The sequence below is a fragment of the Zonotrichia albicollis genome, chromosome 9 (genome assembly GCF_047830755.1).
Source record: "Zonotrichia albicollis isolate bZonAlb1 chromosome 9, bZonAlb1.hap1, whole genome shotgun sequence".
Lineage (NCBI taxonomy): Eukaryota > Metazoa > Chordata > Aves > Passeriformes > Passerellidae > Zonotrichia > Zonotrichia albicollis.
The window spans coordinates 36,053,649-36,070,725 of NC_133827.1; the positions used below are offsets into that span (position 1 = coordinate 36,053,649).

Genomic DNA, 17,077 nt, shown 5'->3' on the forward strand with positions numbered 1-17,077 from the left:
TTGTGGAGCTGATGAACCCCATCTGCTTGTGTGATGATGCTTAAGTAGGCAAAATCTGCCTATGGTATATCCCAGGTGTTAGACTGAAGGTAAAATCTAGAAATTCTGCCTTAGGATTAGCATAGCTCTCTGACAATACTCTATCCACAAAAAAAGAAAAAAAAAAAAAAAGGAAAAAAAGGCATTATATTCATGATCCTCTCTTTACCTACTGCCAGCTGCAGTGAAATTGAGGTGAAATCGACATCTGAAATTGAGTGTGGTGATGTGGATGCCCTGTTTGAGCAGCACCAAAGCTGGGCTGGGGTGTGTGGAGAGCCTTGGAATGAGCTGGGATAACCTCGGATGTTGCCATCGCATCCGTGCAGGGTTTGTGGTCATTGGGACTCTGCACGGGTGCCAATGTCCGGACATGGAGTGCTGGACCATCGCCCAAGAGTGTGAAATGCTCTTGCAAAACCGTTTTAAGATGGAAAGGCTGCCTGGTGATGAATGTGGTTTTGATTAACAAAGCTTGCTTTCAAAAACAAACAATGCGGCCCTATAGATGACAAACAGCATTTCAATTGTAAAAATGAGCAGTGCCCAGGTATGACATTGCATTAGCGCTGTGGAGGATTATTTTCGTTAAAGGAAACGAGAGGGCAGAGGTGGCAGCGGGGTGCCCACACGGGGCTGGATCCCGGTGCCAGGTGCCATCGCCAACCGCGACGGGCTGCGAGGAGAGAGGCAAAACCACCATGTTACATCCTGCATTTACATAAGCTCTGTTGGCAGCGCAGTTTAATGTCTTTCCTAGAAAAGCTCCGCGGCCTGGGGCCTGTCGTGCCCGGGCGGCCTCCCCTTCGCTTCCCTCCCTTCGCCCGCGGCCGCCTCCCCTCCCCTCCCGCACTGCCGGGCGCGGCGGGGAAGGCGTCAGGGAGCGGGTCCCCCTCCCGACCCCCGCGCTGGGCTTGTGTGGCCGGGCCGGGCCGCTCCTCCTCGCCTGGCCTCGCCTCCCGGCTCCGCTGCTTCCCTTCCTCCTTCCTTCCCTCCCTTCCTTCCCTTCCCTCCGCCGGCGCCCATTTCGGCGCGGCCGGGCACCCGGAGTGTCTGCGGGCCGCCGGCTGCTCCGCGCCGCTTGGCTCCTTCCCCCAGTAACAGCTCCCACATTCCGCCCCGATCCCTCCTCAATCTCAATCACACACACACATATTACTTTTTTTTTTTCCCCCCTCCTTCCTCGGGACTTAATCTCCAGTCCCCCCCCCCCCCGCCCTCCCCACCCTCCCCTCCCCCGGCCCCTGGCTCGGATATAATTGAATATCACAGCGCTACGCGCTGGGTATTTTTTTTCCTTCCTCCTCCTGTGTGTGTGTGGTGGTTTTGTTGGTTTTTTTTTTCCTGGTGTTTTTTTTTTCTCCTCCTCCTCTCGGTGTGGACACCTTAAAAATACATATATATATATATGTGTGTATATACATATATATATAATCGATAACTATACGCGTGTACACACACACACAGAGACACACAGGCAGGGATGTGCGCGTATATACACGCGGCGGTATAAAACACACGGGAGGAGGAGAGACAATCCAGGGTGAATTCCTCGTGCCTCCATTCCCGGGGAAAGGGGGGAGCAGCCGCTCGCAAGGTAAGAACCGGGGGGCTCCGAGCCCCGGGGGCGGGCAGGGGCCGGGGATGGGGGTGGGGGGCGGCCGCCCTGTTTGTGTCGGTGCGGGCGGGAGGGGGATGGGACCACAACGCCTCTGTGACCCCCCGTTTTTATTAATAATGTGTGCATATATATATATATATATATATATATACAGACACACACACATATATATACACACACATATTTATCCCTTCCCCTCCCCCACCCCGCGCCGCTGGCTTCCCCTCCCCCACCCGCCTTCATATTTTTTAAAATTAAAAAAAAAATAAAAAAAAGAAAAGGTTTAATGGAGCGGGGGGATGGGGGGGACACCGGCCTCGGCAGCGAATGGCACACTGGAGCCATGGCGAGAGGCCTATTTTTAGCCCGATTTGTGTGGAAGAGCGGCTTCCCCTCCCCCCCTTCCCGCATATTTACTTGGGGGGGGAGGGGAAGGGGGGGCAGGGCCGGGTCGGGGTGGGGGAGGGGAGGCCGTTCCCCTCCCCCACTGGCGGAGCCCTCCCCCATCGCGGCTCCCGTTCCTGGGGAGGGGATGCGCCCCCGCCCCGGGCCGTTCCCCATGTGCCCCCCAGTGCCAAGTTATTGATCAGTTCGGCGGCGAAGTTCGGGTGGAACATGCAGTGCCCCGCGGTGCCAGCGAGCGGGCCCGGTTCGGGGCATTAAATAACCTTATATATCCCCATTTCCCAGCGTCTCTCTTTCCCAGGGCTTATCCCTGTCCGAAACCCTGGTGTAAATTGTGTGTTGCATCAATTAGAGGAGCTCGCGCGGTTGATGCAGTGTGGACTGTTTTCTTGCTGGAGGATTTAAGTCCTGAAATATGTGGCTTGTTATTGTTGTACCCTCGAAAGGGTTAAAATTTATCGTGTTGTTCCAGGTGAATTTAATCTTTCATCACCGAATTTCCTTTTAAGGCAGCTTGACAGAATAAAAGTCTCTCCCTCGCTTGTCTTTATCCCCAGAACAGCAAAACTTTGTCTGTGCTTTATGGCAGGGGCTGGTTGCTGCAGATGACACGTGAGTCTGGAGGAAAGTTTGGTTTGTAGGTCGCTGTGTAGGAAAGTGAAGTTTGCTGGTGAAGTTTTTACTACTCTCCAGTGTGCTCGACTTCCTCGTTTTCCTGTCTGTGTAAATCAAATTCCTAACTGATTTATGGGGGAGGGGATCACAAAACATATTCCTTCCTTATTGTTAAGGCATGGGAGGCATGATCAGGAGAAACAGGTCTTTGTTGCATAAAAAAAAAGAGTTTTGCGGGCTTGTCTGACTCGCTTTGCTGTCCTTCCGTGCTAAAATAAATGTCTGAGCACGTTGTGTGCTTTAAAAAGGTTCTTTGCTGTTGATGGTCTCTGCCCTTTGGGTGTTGTGAGTTGTGCTCCTTGAGCAGCAAGGGCGCCATGTGCGAAGTTGGTGTTTGGGGTTTGGTTGTACCTGGGTTTTGGGGCAGTTTGGTGCCCTTTTCTTGCTCTGAGTAACCCAAAGGCTTGTCCACGTGAGGCTCACGTTGGGTTTGGGGCCTTCCTTTGGACATGTGTGTTAGTGGGCTTTTTGGAATATATTCCAAATGAGGACTGGACTGCAAGCTCCTGTGTGTGTCCTTAAATTTAGGTGAGTGGGTATGTGTTTGTGGATGAGCTGTGAAGGGGTTTTTGCCCTTATTCATTGAAAAAAAGGGGCTGCTAATGGTGCGTAGGGCACAGGTGGTGCCCTGTAATTGATCGAAACAAACTTTCTGTAGTTTTCTCTCGTGGTTTTTTTCCCTTTGTTTTTGTTTAAGTTCTAATGGAATGGCAACATTTGTATTATTTACCTAAGGTCACCTAAGCCAGTACACTGTCGCTATCTTAAGTTTTCTTGGAGGAAGTTGGATTTTTCTCCATGAGAACCGTGTTTTCTGGTACTCTGTCTTGGGAACGTGGTGGCCTGCCTCCCAAACTGTTATTGGGAACACCTGGTGAACACTTAGCACTCATTCCTTCAGGAAAAGAGAAGGAAATGTAATTTAAATCTACGAAAGGAGTTGGGGTTTGGCTTTTGTGCTTTATAATTTATTTTTAAGACTTTTCAAGTGTGTATAGTTTTTGTTTGTTTGAACGTGCACAGCCATAATGCGTGTTTGTAGCATAAAGAATACAGTAATTACAGAAGATTCTGTTGCTTAAGCTTTTTCCCCCCCTTCAAACAGGTAGTTAAAATTTTTTTTTCTTGTGAGTTTCTTTTTTAATATGAATACTTCTTTCAGTTTTACTCTATATATGGTAATTATTGATGTTTGTGTAATGCTTTGAAGTTGCAAGGCAGGGTATAAGCACTAAGTACCCAACAGCAATACTTCATAGTTATTTTCCCATCATGAAAGAGTTTGATGCTAAAAAGTGCTACAGCCCTAAGCATAAAAGAGGCTCTGGATGGATTAGGGGAAATGGCCAAAATTGCTGATAATGTTGTTTTCAGATAATAGTTTTAAGTTAGGAAGAACAGATCTGAATAATGTAAAGCAAACTGAGTTATTTTACCTAACTTCATTTTGGTCAGGAATTCAATAGAACGTGGACTTCACATTTGAGTCAGAACGTGTTTGCTGTTAAAAGTTCTGTAGTGGCAGTAAAGACCCACATCCTACAAGGATGTAATCGTGCACAAGTCAGGAAGTCCTGTAAAACACACAGCTCTGTGAACATCACTGGGCTCGTTCAGCTGAATGAGCTCTGCAGCTGTCTGTGAAGTTGCTCCCAGAAGTTGGGTGTGTTTTGTATTAGTGGTGGGCAGTAGGATGTGAATCTTTCATTACCCCGGTGCTGTTTTGGTACAACAGCACTGTACAGTGTCTAGGGAAGGCTGAGGTAGTGGTGGGTGTGACACCTTTTCATCACTGATTCCTCTGCTCGTTGGGAGTCCCAAGTGACAGTCACCCCTGCAGTTTTTGCTTGCTTTGCCTGTCTCTTCTGCCCCCCTGGTCCCTCAGCTGCTGAGGATTGTGGTGCCTGTGTGAATTCTGACACCTTGCTGGCGAGGACACTGCTGGCAGGTGGAGCAGAGACACACACAAGTCTCCTGCCAGCCTTCCCCTGCCCAGCTGGGATAAGGTGGAGGTGGTAGAATGGTCTGGTCTGTGCTTTGGAGAGGAGAGCAAGGACAGGGTGTGCTGCAGGTCGGTGTTGTGTCAATACTGCAATATTGTGATTGTGAGATGTATCGTACCCAAGTGTGACTCACTGATAATCTAACTCACGTTGTTCATTTGGAGTGGTGTGATACTGGTCTGTGCTGACCATCCTCACTGGGTGTGTGTTTGCACATGCCTGCACCCCGAGTTCAGGGTGTAATAATGGCTGTATTTAGTGCCCTAAACATCAGCTCATGCAAGTAGCTGCAGGTTGGGAGAGAAGTGAAAGTGTGTGTGTGGGCACACTCTGTAATTATGCATGTTTGGCTCCTGCAAAAAGTAACTGCTCTGAGAATATACTCATTGCATGCTCATTTTTAAATACAAATTTAAGTGTTTGTGTTAGGTGAAGGAGTGTCAGGAGCTTCCCATTAGGATCTATGATTGACAGCTCATTTCTGGTTTTGAGTTGCATTGCTGCATTAATGTAGTAGCTTAAAATTAACAGGTGATGAAGAAACCATTTCTGTGTTTCTGCTGTTGATTTAGCTACCTGTCCCAAATCTGCCCAGTTTTTTAAGTGCTGAAGTATGAAGTTAGATGGTCTTAATTTCTGTAAAGTCACTTAAATGACAAGTGACTTTACTAGAAAAAGGTTCAAGTGATCCTGACCAGAGTAGATGGAGATGGCTTTATTCATTTTATAATTGGTTTCTTCTGAGATAAAGTGTGACAATGAAATGAGGAATAAGGAATATCTTTTGATATGAAATTGTAGGGGACTATATTGGCTTTCCTTTAATTTTGCAAAATTGAATTAGCTAACTGGAGGTAAGAAGCAGTGAAATGAGGCAGCATAGCTGTCACTCTGGGAGAGTTGATAGCTTGAGTGAAAAGGTTTGGAAGTCTGGTCTGGAAATTGCCAATTTTTATGAAAACTGGAGAACTTAGGGTTCCGCCTTGTGGTGTCTAGTCCAAGATGAGAAGGCCCTTTCTTTCCCCCTTGTAATGAAAACAAGGCTGAGCTTGTTTATACAAAATGCCCTAGAGTCTAGGTGGCCTTGTTTGAGCTCAGGTTAAATGTGTCTCTGGTTCGGAAGGATCTGCAGAACTCAGCTTACACTCTGAAACCTTTGTCTTTAGTACCTTACCATTACATTTCTGTGACATCCTTTAGACTTTTTATATTGATAAGAAGCCTTAAAAATAATTCTGCCTTGATAAGAAATAAGTGGTCATTCCAGGCTGGAGGTTGTGTAATGGTAAGGGAGAATGCACGCACTGGTTGGGTGTGTAGGATTTTGCTGTCTTGGCTAGCCAAGGAGTGAAATTGCTGGGGTTGCAGCTCACACCTGCTCGCTTGCTTCTTGCATGGGCTGATTGCTGGGAAGACTTTTGAGTGCATTTCCTTACCTGTAGAAATAGTAATCAGAAAGTCTGGTGAATTGGTGTAGCTTTCTGAAGAACTTACTGAAAAAAGCTCCAAAGTGACGAGGGAGAGCGTTATGGAATTGTCTTGGCCAATAAATATGCAGTGTCTTTTAAAAGTCTCAATTTAATTTGGATATAAGTGTGTGTGACCAAACTCAGTGCAAAGTGAGGATAGTGAGGTCCTTTGAAATATGTTAGCTGGAATGCCAGAAGCAACATCCCTAGGTATGCTATTGGCCTAACACACCATTTTTTGAGGATGAGTAATGCAGGCAGATTGGGTGTCAGCCTGGCTCTGTGGTTCAGTGCCTGCCCATGGCCCTTCCTGGTGCCCTCTGTATCCTGCTTGCCTCCAGGAGCTGGAGTTGTGGTGCCAATGGGGATCTGGTGCCTGAATTTGTGCTGTAGTTGTGCTTGGTGCAAGCTTGACTCCTTTTAAGAAGAGTATAAGCTGGCATCTGCATCTCCAAAGTAAGATATTAATAGTCTTATTTTCAAAGATGCTGAGTCCCCGCAGTTGCATGTGAAGTTGGCAGTCTCTGTGTGTGCTTAGCATTTCTAAAAATCAACTCTTGTGTGTGGTTTGCAGGCTCTTGCAAACTCCCGTGAGGGTGTAGTTTCTGTTCCTGGGAGCAGTATTAGTAAAAGGCTATGTTGTGTGCTCTGACTTGTGTTTATTGTTGTAATTCTGAAGTCTCCATGTTGCAGAGGAGCAATCTTGCTTACTAGTAATGTCTAGCAGTAAAAAATCAGAATCATCCAGAGAAAACAGTTGTGTGGGATTTTTTGTTTTATGATCTGAGGCTCTGTTCAATCTCTGCTCAGTGTCAGTGTGTTACAGACCCTCTCCACACCCGTGTGCCATATGCAGACACACGGGGTGTAATTTCCTATCGCTGGAGGCGTGTGGCTGGAAGTTTGAGCTGGTGGGGTGTGAGTAGCAGACCTTCCCTTCCCCTTCAGTGGGGCAATAGTTTTGCCCAGTGGGGCAATAGTTTTAGTTTTTGGCAGGGCAGGCGAGCAGCTGGCCCTTCAGTAGTGCTGGTGCTCCTTTTAACCCGTTGTGGGTTTGGGGAATGATTCAGTCGCTTCTCTGGCTGCACACAGAGCTCCCTCTCGCCCCACTGACGTCAGGCTGATGGCAGATTTTTATGAATTGGGACTGTGAAAGTGGAAACTTTGCTCTGTGCACAGCTACGTGCCTGTTGGTGGCAACCAGAGAGCTGCAGAAAAGATCTCTGTGCTGCCTATTCCTGGAGCATTTTTCCAAGGTTATGAGTTAAGGGTCAAATATTTACTGTTTGTGAAAATACAGTGCTAAATACCATGTCTTGTGCCAAAACCACAGAAACTGTCAAGAGCTAGAGTCCTAAATAGAACTCATCCTCAAAGTTACATCCATTTGACATTAACAATGTTAAAAGTTCAGGCTCTTCACATGGGTGACCTATTGCCAGCAAACTGAGTGGGGAATTATGGATGGCGAGCACATGTGAGGCAGATTTGAGTCCCCTGATGGTTCCCTAAAAGTACCAGGCAGAGAGGAGACAGTTTGATTTCCTGGAATAAGTTTCCCAAGCTGTCCAAGGAGTGGAATAACAAGTTTCATAGCTCTTTAGTGGTTTTTGGACAGACTGATTCATGCTCGAGTGTCAGCATGACTCCTGAAAATACTATTTTGCTTTGTAAAAATAGTATTAAAAAGATGTCGTTGTTTATCATTTATTATTGATATTGGTCTAACTTACAGTCCTCTTGGACAAATGAGCATTTTTGCCATTAATTTCAGCAGTTGGGAGAGGAGCTTACCTTAAAATACCAATTGATCTTAAGAGAGATGAGTGAGTCTGGCCCTCCCCCCCCTGCTTCCTGGTCTCTCTAGCTCACAGTAAGCATGAGAACTTTTCCTCTTTTAGGTTATGTCTAAATTTGTGGGGAAAAAATAGTTTTGATATTGCATAGACCTATGGGGGAAATAACAGGAGATCTGGGTCAAAAAAGTAGGACGTGCAAGATTTAGAAGCTGTTGAAGTGTATTTATTTGTCCTATATTAGGTTAAAGGAAGTATTGGTGCTCTCAGTTTGGCAACGTGTCCTTCAGTGCTGTAAAGGGAAGACAACTGCTAAACAATGAATCACCACTAATTTTTGTATGGATGTTCACATTCTTCTCTAGTGCAGAAATTTCTGATTGTGTATCAACACAAGCACACTTTCCTAAATGCAGACTCTTGAAGATAAATTTTAATTGGGAAGTGCTTTGTAAAAATACGGATTTTTTGCTATGATGATGTTTGTGATTCTGTAATGTATCAGATTTTATACTTTTTAATGTACTTACAAAGCAAAGTTAGCACAAATGTGGATGGGGGAAAATGAGGGACAGTGTGGTCAAACCATCTATTAATGCTGACATCAAATAAATTGTGCTAGGAACATATCTTGTGTAGCAATGGACTAGCTGTTTCCCATTGCTCATGCAACAAATCTGGGGTTTATAGAACTGGGGTCTGTACTTGCTGAACAATAGGAATGTTTTCTTGATGCTGACATGGTACCTGGTTTTCTACTTTATTTTGAAGGCACAACTAAATTTCACAATCTGGTATATTGTTTAGACTGTAAGTATCTACCATTGTGGGCATGAAAAAAGTCAGCAATATGAAACTTCAATATGTTGAGTTGTGACAAAACTTGCACACAAATACAATGAAACAACCTACTAAGCAGTTTTGATGAGCTTGATCTGATAGCAGGAACGGATGTCTAAATGTAGCTGATTAATAGAAACCAACTTATTTTTCTTTTTTTTTTTAACATCTTTTTGCCCTTATAGTAAATATTTGTCACAGTTGTTTGAGTTGTAAGAAAAATGCTTTGTATTTCTGTGAATGTCTTCCAGGGCAGATTGTGAATGGCCTTTGATTACATTAGAAATATCAATGTTATTTTGCTGTTGGCAAAATCCATGTTAGTTGGTTCTTCTGCTGTCTACGTGTGCAAGGTTGTTTTTTACTTATCCTAGTTCATCAAAGCCTTTTGTAAGATACTTTTTTACAGTACATATAATACACATTAAATACATTAGCAATTAAGTTTTAAGAGTCTCTTCTATTAAAATAAAACAAAAAGCCCTCTTTACCACTGGGTCATCCCATTGAGGTGCCTGGGCACAATACAGCCCTCCTAGGTGTATTATTTTCTTTTGTCTTAAAAAATGAGCCCTCGCTTTGTATGATTCTGTGGGCTGGTTGTGAAGGCACCAAATTCAATTTTCCCATCAGTGTGCCTGGAACACAGCTGAGGTCCCATGTTAGAGAGAGACTCACTGCTTGCATGTGCTGGGTGCTTCTGGAGATCCTGTGCGTATCAGGAGAAATGGTGGGAAGAGTTTCTAGAAAAATTACATGAAAGATAAAGGGATGGAAACTTTCAGAGGTAGCCAGGGAAAACACTGTGGATGTGTTTGGACTCACTCTTTGACGCTAGGGGTGACTTCACACGCGAGGCTCGGGGGGTATGTGAAATGCAGTGTCAGGCTCGGGCTAGGAGAACGTCCCTTACGTAGGCTGAGGTCTGGCTGTGGTGCCAGCAGCAAGGCTTGTGTGTGTTGGACACTGCTGCAGAGCTCCAGAAAGCTCCATTGATGGTGTTAGAATATGTGAAATTTCATTCTGTGCTTAATGTGCCTCCCACTTACCCAGCTGTGGCCCGGGCCTGCAACCCTGTAACTACGTGCTTGTGGAACAGAGTTTTGTCAAGGTGAAATGAAAGAAATGCTCAGGTTTTAAAAACACATTCAGAGATCAGGTTAGTCAGATTTCATTTGTGTTAATGTTCCTGTAAATGGTGAAAGTTTGGAGCTGCAATGTACTTCCGTGTGCCTGTTGCTGCCTAGTTGTATTTGTTAATCTGATGCTGCTGGGCCTACTGCTGTTCTGTGTAATTAAAATAACCCCCCGAGCCTCCCCCTGTGTGATAAAAAGACAAGTGGTGCAAGATTGTGCTGCTTTTTTCTTTCTGGATTAACCCCTTCCAAGTGTCAGGGTGGCTCTGCCTTCTCCTCTTGGCCCTGCTCCTTGTCCGTGCTCTAGCAGGAAAGTAGCAACTGAGCTGGCAGTTTGCACCATTTTATTCTTACCCCTTCCTAAGGCTTTATTTGATTTTTCTAATCATTCCCCACCTGGTGTTTTTTTTTTTTTAAATTGTTTTTTCCTGGGCTTTCTCTGTCCTTTTTGTTATTTTGGACTTTTTCTTTTGCGTTCTCCCCATCTGTTCTCTCGTCAGTCCTTTAAATCAAATTAGTGCCTTCTTGTTTCTGTTCTCTGGGTCTTCTCTGCTTTCTTCCTCTTTCTCAAAATGTTAAATTTATATGCAGGACTCCGTCCTAGGTAGCCCTCTTGAACTGGAGGGGTTGAATGGGTTTGGATGATGTAGCCTGAGTCAGTGGTGGAGCAAAACCTGCTGGGGAAGTTTCATTTTCTGTGTGTGCCCCTGGCAGCGAGCAGGAGGTGAGTGGGGGCCTGCCTGCAGGCACATGGATGCTTGGGATGGGCACACAGGGCAGGAAATGCAGAGGACAAATTTTGGCAGTGCTCCTCTATGATAAAAATAATCTTGGCTCTAGGCATATAGCATTGATCCAACTCTTGATGAAGTCAGAGGGAGGCTTTGGAGGGAGTTGGTGTGAGCATTTAGTACAGACACGAAAAGCTGAGGAGGTTGGAGTGAAAACCTCGGCACAAGGTGCGGTTGGCTTTGTGCTCTTCAAAATAAGGGGTTTTATGCAAGAAGTTTTTATTGACATTGTGACTTAAAATTCGTGAAAACAAAGTCAGTCATGGTGAAATCAGTGGCAGCCTTATCTTATTGTTTTTATTGTGGGTAGTGTTGACAAGTCACATGCCCCATTGTTCTGGGTGAACAAACAGGGCTTTGAGGCTGCGGGCTGCGACGTGCGCACAGGCGCCTTTGTCCTGTGTGGCACTGCGACTTCGGAGCTTTGTCTCTAAAGGGTTCACATCCAGAAGCTGCATGATAAAACACTCTCTTGCTTGATGTCCAAACACCATTTCTGTTTCATGTCTTGTTGTCCAGAACATAAGAAAATAAACACAGGTGACTTAATGGATCATAAACTCTCTCCTACCTCATTTCCCAGCAAAACCTATGGATAGCAGGCTGGTGTTCTGTCTCCAGAGTGGATGTGCTTGGACTGAGAGAATGGAGAATGTGCTTTTGAGAGAGTCAGTAAAAGACATTTACTTGAAAGTTTTCCAGGTGTAAGTCCTTTACCATAGGGCTGGTGACACTGGAGACAATAATAGTTAACCTCATCTGTACTAAAGTCACAGTTTTGTGGATCACCTCTAAATTACTCATGCTGTTTATAAATCCCTGTAATCAGGATATGTGTAGTGTAACTAAGATGGATGCAGTAGAGGCTGGCTGCAGGAGCAGACTTGGCACGTGTAGGCTGTGGATGCAGTCATCCACCCGTATCTGGGGGAGAATTCCATTGAAATTGCTGTGAGTTTTGCTTAAGGAAGAGCAGAAAGATTAGTCTTCCCTGCCTACAGTGATTTTTATTATGTTCTTGTTTTTAGTACATCTTAACAATGGCTGTGTAGCTCATTGTCTGGTCCAGTATTTTTGATTTGTAGAATCAATGTGGTTGTGGTTTGGGTGGTTTTTTTTGTTTGGTTTGTTTTGTTTTTTAAATCAGCATATAGTCTTGCTTTTTCCTCTTTGGAAGCTGGTGCTCACAGTGTGTTTTATACCTCTACAGGACTGTTCAGCAAAATGATCTTGAATTGTCAGAGCTCCACACTAGGTATTACCAAGTTGCTTTCATTTGTAATGTCATGGAAGGTGGTAGAAACTTTCAAGCTGGTAGAGATTCTCGTAGCAATCTTGACTGTGTGTCGACAGTGTCAGCTGTGTGTCCATCTGCTCTCTGGTATTAGAAAACTTCCCCAGTTTGGGTGGTTTGCAGGCAGTCTGTAAAATACTGCTTTAAGTTCAATGCAGGATGAATGGCAAACTTTTGGCATCCTGATGTGGGTGTAATACAGCAATGGAATATATTCTGTGGGTTACTGCTCAAGGTTTTCAGATTTTTTTTTTCTTGAGCGTGACTGTAGTTTGTTTGCACAGTCCCTTCACAGGAACTGCCTGATAGAGGGAATTATGGAATTGCTTTCTGGGTATGAGTTCTCTCCATATATTTCCACAGGCCTGTCTAGCTCTGTGGTGGATCCCCAGAGACCTCCACTCCCCACACCCACGATTTTGCCTTTCTGAGTTGACCTAATATACTAGCATATGACAAATAACTGTGTTTACTTTATTTTTTGTTTACATCACTGAAGATTTTCTGTCCACATAATGATTAGGACAGAAAGCTGGTGTCAGGATTATCTGTTATTTCTGCCACTGTGTGACCTTCGCAAATGGATTAACAAATTTACCCATGCACCAGTGATTTAATACTTAACAGGAACTTTTTCAGATGAGTTCAGTGCCCTGAGATCTTCTGATGAAAGGCTGTGTAGGTAGCAGTGTAAAGTGGCTTTTGTTTAATTTTTCAGTCTCTGCTTACTTGGAGTTTTCAGTTTAAGCAAGTACTCCATTTTAATTTATAGGTTTTGTCTGTGTCTTTTAGTTTTCTGTTGGACAGAACGTGGTCCTTCACATTGGAAATATTTTCTACTAGTGCCAGGACATGTTGAAATCAGGCTACTTGGTTCATAAATTTAGGCATGTTTCTGTCCTTAGTAATGTGGAAATGCAACCTCATATGAAGTTTTAAGATGCCTGCACTTTTTCTGGACCCTGGCAGAGTTTTGGGAGTGAGGAAAGGCAGAACTTTCTTGGTGGAGCCACTTGAGGAATGGGTTTTGGAGAACAGCTACACAAGCAACCACTTATCCCAGCACTGGGGGTGGGAACGGAGGTGATGGGAGCCTTGAGCTGACCCTGTTCTTGATGGAGCAGAGGCACAAAAGAGTTTCTATCCTCTAATGTGGTATATTGAATCCTCTGCCATGCTGAGACAGATTTATGTCCTAAAAACATCATCTCTGGAAGGATGTGTTTAAACCAACAGCTGTTTTGGTGGGGAGAGGAGATTAAAGTCCAGGTAGTTTTGCTGCACCAGTTTACAGCCTGGCTCCACAAACACTGGCATTACTGCTGTGGAGGCTGTGGCTGAGCCATTGGAGTGAATGTGGTTGGTTTAGGTAAGGGTGGGCCATGAGCCCCTTATCTCAGCTGTGCTATCAGGCAGAGCCTCCTCAGAGTGCAGGGGGCCAGCTGATAGCTCAGCCAGCCCGTACATACAGGCTGTACTGACTGCTTGGGCTCACCCATACATAAAATACACATAAATCTTTGCCATGGGCTCACCCATACATAAAATACACATAAATCTTTGCCATGTGCATCTAATTTCATTTAGGTGCGTCTTCCTTTATAGCTTCCTAAATGATTCTTGTTTATAAGTTTAACTATAAACTAATTTACAAGCTTTTATGAAAATCTATTTTTTATGCCCTTTACTGGGAGCCAGTGGTTTTCCTGGTCTGAGGACATTGGTTTCTGGTCAGTGTTTTACTTGTGGGTATAGGTGTCTCCTAAAGCACATCTTGGTCCTGGCTGTCACAGCTGTGCTTGTGACACTGATGAGCAGACATTCACTGTTAAATTATTTTTTTTCATGTGTTGTTTGGACATTTTTCATCTGCTGAAAAAATGAAATTTTAGGGAGTGATGTAATTCTGGGGAGTCTCTTCACTTTAGGAGTAGTACCTGAAGTTGTAGACATCTGGGTTTTGCTATTATAAACTGTACTTCTGTATGGTTACTTTTCACCATGCTCTACCTTGTGAAATTTCTCTGGTTAATTTGCAAAGAAAGTCCTGCTAGCAGTTAAATAAATACCTTGAACTTTGCAAAGATGTATTTACACACACTGGCAGCATGGGTTGAAGTTAAAAGTGGGAATTTACAGTATGCTCACATTATTTTTGGAATGACTCCAAGAAGAAAGTGTCTCATTCCTGTTTAGAGTAATATATATCTATATATCAGCTGATATAGCTGTTGGTGTAGTCAAGCCCTAATTGTTTAAAAAAATATTACTTAAGTGTGATTCTTTGGTATATTTAGAAGAGCTGAGTGAAGCCCTTTCTTGGTTGAACCATTTTCTTGTGATCTCAGGCAGTTTGCATGTTCTTCCTAAGAAATATATTATCGCTCCATTGAAGTCAATTCAGGTTCTTTGGAAGTAATCCAACCTTCAGGAAAGAAAAATATTAGTGTGCATGTTGAGGGAAAGGGTTTCCCTTTATTTCGGAATTTGCTTGTCATGTGTAGCAAATAAGCCATTTTCAGACACATTAAGGCTCTGTGAAACTAATTTTCAGCGCTGACAGTTTTCTAGTCCTGGGTTAAGCAGAAAGATTTAAATTTAATGTTTCCAATTTTTTGTTTTGTTTTAAATAGGAAGGGATATGTATATTTGCTCAGTTGTAATTTGAGTGCCCTGAGTGTTTCAGGATAACAGAAAAATGAACCATTTGAAATGCTGAGGATGACAGGGGTTTTTTTGCCAGTCGTTTGTTTCAGTGTCTGAAATGTGTTGTTGCCAGTTTCAATGTTGGACTTTATGGAAGTAGCCTGTGCTTGGAAACCTTAAATACTTGCAATGTGTTGTTTATTTGGTTTATGAAGTTCTGTGCCATCAGAAGGCTGGTTTTTGTTTTAGCAATGGGTTTTGGCAGAGCACATTCTAGCATATGCAGTCAGTCATAAACAAACTAGAGACCACTAACGCTTTCATCCTGTGGCTGTATCAAAGCATGTAAGGTTGAATTAAAACTGTCTGTCTGGCTGTGCTTCTTGGACCTGTGCTGCACTGAGACCTTCAGGATGCTCAGGATGAAATTCTTTGGGATGCTCAGGATAAAATTCTTTGGGATGCTCACGATAAAACTCTGTGCCTTCTGCCATTAAAGCAGTGACTCTCTTTTGGTTTTTGTGACTTTAATCTTTTAATCAAGGAGGGGTTTTCAGGTTTCCAGGCATGGTTGGTTTGTGGCTGAGGACCAGCGCTGCACACGCAGAGCTGAGTTGGGCGCCGGCTCTCCATGCAGAGCGTGTGGAGCTCCAGCAGTTTGTGCAGGATTTGATGCGCTTCCCGGGGGAGGGCAGGGATTTGGCAGGAGCCTGCCCTTCGGTAGCTGTGTGCTCTCGGAGGTTATGCAAGCTGGGTCATTGAACCGGATTGTGGAGCCTGCAGAGGGCTGCACCAGGGCGGAGGTGAGCTGCAGTGGAGAGCAGCCCCAGGATCGAGGGCTCTCCGCCCAAGGCTGTCACCCAAGGGCAGGACACAGCGAGGACACTCGGGATGGCCTCTGGACAGCGTGGACAGGGGAAGAGCTTGGAGCCCTCTCCTCAACACAGGGGTTGAGCAGGCTGTGCTGGAGCACAGCCCTTCTCCAGGAAATTGCCATCCTCCCTGGGACCTGCCCTTCATTCTCTCCTCAGGTTCAGCCTCCAAACCCATGGCATTCTTCCTACGCCTGTTCAAAGCTTCTTCAGTGTTGCTTCTGAACCAAATGCTGTCTTTGCCTCCTTGTCATTGCAATCATAGAGCTGCATTTTAGAAGTTATTACATTTTTTTAATATTTGCACATATTTCAGTCTATTTTCCGAAATATTTTATTTAGGCTTTTAACACCTCAATGACTCTAAGCCTCAGCTGGTTTTGTTTGGAGCTGTTTCTTCCTCAGGCAGAAATCAGACTTAAAATGTTTTTTCTAAAGTTTGTGAAGAAAAAGCTCTCTGGTAGCATTTCTGAGTTGTTGAGATTAGCTCTGAATTTCCAGATAATGTAATTTTCTTTTTTAAAAGAGGTCCCCTCCCCCCTCCCCGGCAAGCCCTAAAGTATTCTTTGTGTGAATGTACTATATGATCTCTAATTATATGATCACATACCATTCCACAAATAGTGCAATACAATAGCATAGAATTATTCCTAGGATCTGGTAGAGGTCTATTCACTAGACTACCTTAAACCCTGAGCTTGCAAGTTGTTTTGTGTAAATTGACTCCTTCGCCTCCCAGAAGCCCTGTTTACTGTAGCTCTGCCTTAAGCCCAGGTTCAAAGCTTGTTATGGAATCAGGGTTTGGGATGTCAGCCTTGAAAGTTGCCATTTAACTGCTCTCACAGCACATGCATATTAAGTAGGATAGCAGAATAACAGTGAAATTGCTCACCTAGGTCTGCAGATGAATTACCATAATTAACTGCTTCTTCCCATGAATTGCACCTAACGAAGGCTGTGCTGTTGGCTGAAAATAAATTGCATAATGCATTGCTGTTGACTAAATTATTTACATACCTCTGAGAGGAGATGGTATAAAAAGGCTGCAGAACAAGTGCCTGACCATTATGAAAAAGAAATTGGGGGAGGGAATCACAGCTAGAATGTGGTGTAGCCTGCCTTCTCCTGGGTCACCCAGGCGCTCTGTGTCCTGTTTGCAACACACTGTGTGCCTCCATGGTTACATATTTATCACATTGCATTGCATAATGTATGTGTGCAGAAAGCAGAGTTAGATCTGTGCACACAGCCTTGGGCCTGCTCTTAAAAAGAGTGTGGCTGTGTAGTTATAAATTGCTAAAAATGACTTTTTTTTTTCTTCCCCCTGTGTAACTGGTCCCAAAATATCTGAATTCAAAAGCAGAATGTGGCTTAAAAAAATCAATTATAAACCAAACTGGACAATTTTTTAAATGCTTGCTGTTCTGTGTTTACTTGTGAAGTGTCCTTTGTGTGCCTGTTGTGAGGTGGTTGAGGACTAAGCTATATCC

At 44.2% G+C, this 17,077-nt stretch overlaps 1 protein-coding gene across 4 annotated transcripts in view; it reads left to right on the top strand.

Moving 5' to 3' along the window:
- The first annotated feature begins 891 nt into the window (after positions 1-891).
- Positions 892-17,077, top strand: part of TBL1XR1 (TBL1X/Y related 1) — a 108,530-nt gene continuing 92,344 nt past the window's right edge. For 2 of the 4 annotated variants that reach the window (XM_074547415.1, XM_074547416.1), the window contains exon 1: positions 892-1,636. The gene's annotated coding sequence lies outside the window, so the exon portion shown is untranslated. Of the gene's footprint in view, positions 1,637-2,183; positions 2,678-17,077 lie in introns of those variants that run through there. The other 2 variants (XM_074547417.1, XM_074547418.1) reach the window with 1 other exon arrangement.